The sequence below is a fragment of the Pteropus vampyrus genome, unplaced genomic scaffold (genome assembly GCF_000151845.1).
Source record: "Pteropus vampyrus isolate Shadow unplaced genomic scaffold, Pvam_2.0 Scaffold1, whole genome shotgun sequence".
Taxonomy (NCBI): domain Eukaryota; kingdom Metazoa; phylum Chordata; class Mammalia; order Chiroptera; family Pteropodidae; genus Pteropus; species Pteropus vampyrus.
The window spans coordinates 36,951,051-36,954,406 of NW_011888782.1; the positions used below are offsets into that span (position 1 = coordinate 36,951,051).

The 3,356-nt window shown below is 39.2% G+C and overlaps 1 pseudogene; it reads left to right on the forward strand.

The window, feature by feature from the left end:
* Nucleotides 1–2,846: 2,846 nt before the first annotated feature.
* LOC111736524 lies at nt 2,847–2,962 on the forward strand (annotated as a pseudogene).
* The last annotated feature ends 394 nt before the right edge of the window (nt 2,963–3,356 follow it).

The following is a 3,356-nucleotide window of genomic DNA, read 5'->3' on the forward strand; positions in this document are numbered from 1 at the left end:
GATAATTGCCAGCTAGCAATAGCTGGCTGGCCTAATCACATTTACCAGTCCTTTGTAATTCTGAGTCCCTGTTTGCTCCCCTTCTCTACACCCTCATTCTCCCTTTAAAATGCCCATTCACCTCTGCACAAATCATAATGGAGCTCAGCTCTTTCCTCTACTATCAACAGTTACTGAATCAAATCTGGTTTCACTGCTTTAACTAATGTCCAGCCTTGTTTATTTTTGACAGTAAAGACTGACTTTGTGGTAACATCAACCAAACCCCATCTCTTTTCAAGGAGTGGGGGGAGGGGAGGGCTGTTTTCTGAAGGAGAAGGTGAGGCTGAATCTTGTTATAGGAAAGGTCATGGGAAGAAATTGGGAAAATGTGAGAAGGTTGTCCGTTTTCTGACTGCTTCTGGGAAACAGGCCTGAAGGCTAGTTTTTGCTCATAAATTTTTCAAAGGTTGGAAGTATAACTTAAACTTTCATTATTTTAGTTTAAACCAAAATGGAATTTAAGGTGGATCCAGCTTTAGGCAAGTCTGGATGCAGAGATTTAAAGGATGAAATTAGGACTTTTTTCCTCCCTCTAGATCATGCTATTTGATAAAATGCTTTGTGATGAAAGAAATGTTCTGTGTCTGAACTGTTCAATATGATAGCCTATCTGACTATTGAGCGCTTGAAGTTGGCTATTAGCAATTGAAGAAATGAATGTTTTGATTTAATTTTAATGAGTTAAAGTTTAAAAAGCCACATGTGGCTGGCGGAAGCTCTGTTAGAGGGTATAATTCTTAATCATGCTGTGCTTGCCTTTTCTTGGCTTTATTCTCAGACCATCCCCACATGGTGTCAAAATGGCTCCTGGAAGCTCCAGACTTAGTTTATCTCTAATCCTTAGAGATTATGATCTCATAGAAAAAGAGGAAACATCTCTTCTTCAGAAGCCTTATTAACCCCTGAAAAGGATTCTAATTAGACTGCCTGAGGTAAGTCAAGATGGACCCTCTCCCGGTCCAGCCTGAATCACATCCTACTGTGACCATTAAATTCACTTCGAGAAATTGCTTTGAGTTTGGGAGCAATAATTATCAAATTGTGGTTAAATTAGAGGTTGTGAGGGACTTTTTGAGAGAGGGCAAAAGAAGTGACACCGTGTAGCCTTGGTGATGCATGAGGTTAGGAGTGGAACGTTTTCTCCTCATCACAGGGAGAATTGGGCCCTGCAGTTTATAGAGCAATGTCCTCAAAACAGCAGCATCAGCAGCAGCAACAGCAGCAGCAACAGCAGCAGCAGCAGCAGCAGCAGCGGCGGCGGCGGCGGCAGCACGCAAGGCATATTCAAGAAACCTTATGTACAGAGAGGAATAAAAAGGGTAGAAGAGTGAAGGACAGTAAGAACATGGCAGATGTCCTATGACTCCTGGATCTTCTATTCTGCTACAGGAGCACATGCCAAACACTCTCCAGAACTCTCAGAATACCGGAGAGAATTTGGTAGGGAGCTGGAATATCTGAGTAAAAGTGGAGTTAAATAGAGGAAATAAGACTTCACTATCAATATGATGATAGCTGTGTTGAAGGTCTGCTAAAGCAAATTCATTTGGATTACATATTTAATCACTTGGAACTATTAGGAGCTCAGATTTTACTTGCCCTTACCAGCACTCCCCTACCACTACTAATTCCTCCTTGAATAAATACAAGATTTTTTTGTGTGCTTTATTGATACTGGTGGTATGAAGAGAGATGCTAGAGTTGACTTCATTTTCTGAAACCCTAAATGTTAGAAAAATTTATTGTTGAGAATGTTGGAAGCAAATATATAGGTCAGGACTAATATATTAGTCCTGCACAACAATATAGCCATATTGCACAACAGCCATTGCACAACAATATAGCCATATTGGTTGTTAAAACATAAAAATGACTTTTGACTAGTTTTGTATGACAACTTTCCCGTCAAGTTTTCTTCTGCTCCTTACTGCTTCAGCCACTTCTGCTTCTTGCCACAGTCCGGCATTGAAGGATTAATTCCCGACACAGGCAACACGCTCTAGGACCAAGAAACTGTTCTAAACCAGAGTTTGTTTGAATTAGTCAGTGCTCTTGCCAATCATTTTCTCTAAGCACCATCTTTACCTTCCCAAGGAAACCCAGGAAGACCGATTTGTGCTTTACCGGTATTTCCTTTTGATTGTATATGCTCATCCACCTAAATTGGTGATAATTTGCTGGTTATATAACTTTTAAATCCTCTTGGAATAACAGTGACAGACATTAGTGAAATGCTTAAGATATGTTACTTTGTTTAGGAAAACTAAAATCTTTGCTTTATTAATGATGAATATAGTAAAAAGAAAAAGGAGCTAAAATTTGATTTTGTAGTATAGTCCACAGTCAGAATTTGTGAAAATATTGCAAGTATGTTAGGAGATCTAGTCTCCTCTAAAGAAAACTGCCATTGATAGCTTTAAGATAGACACGATTAAAAAATTTTGGAATGGAGAGGGAATACAAACAGCAGAGACAAAAAATATGATCAATGGGCTCTGTCATTCCATTCTAATAGCCTTAACTCTATGCCTTATAGGTGCATGTGGGTGATACAAATAGAAGAATTTGTGGTGTGATTGGCTGAGGACATTTACATTATCTGTTAAGAACTCACATGTCCATGGTTTTGGCCTTCCTTCAAACAAAAACAATGTATATCCATGTGTTATATTAATGATATGCAGACCAGTGTATTGTCAAAATTTCCTCACACTGGATGTGGTTCCATAGTGTGGCGGTTAGCATGTCTGCTTTACATGCAGAGAAGGTCCTGGGTTTGCGCCCCAGTGGAGACACGGTCCGTGGTCTATGGCCATGCCATCCTGAACAAACTTGATGTCTGATCTCAGAAGCTAAGCAGGGTTGGGCCTGGTAAGTACTTAGATGGGAGACCACCTAGGAAGACCAGGTGCTGTAGGCATAAATAATAATAAATAATAAAAAAAAATCCTCACACACAATTATAGTTATTTACATACATAGGTTTGTTTATTAGGTCCTGCTAAAACTGTTCATGGAAATTTTTGTGGAGGATGAGTGATTAAAGGGTCTGGAAAAAGTTGTGGCCTTAATTCAAGACAGGTTGTATCAATAATCCCGAGGATGAAACTGTAGCTGTTAACAAGATTAAAACCTTGAGAAAAACAGAATTTTTCGGCTTTAGGCCACTAGGAATAAAAATACATTGTTTTACAGTGTGTCGATGGTTTAAATTCTTGAAAGCTTCTACAGTGTAAGTCTCAGTGCTTTTGCCAGGTGACAGACAAGTCATGCTAGAGATGAAGCAATGGATTCAAATAGGTTTTGACTTCTTT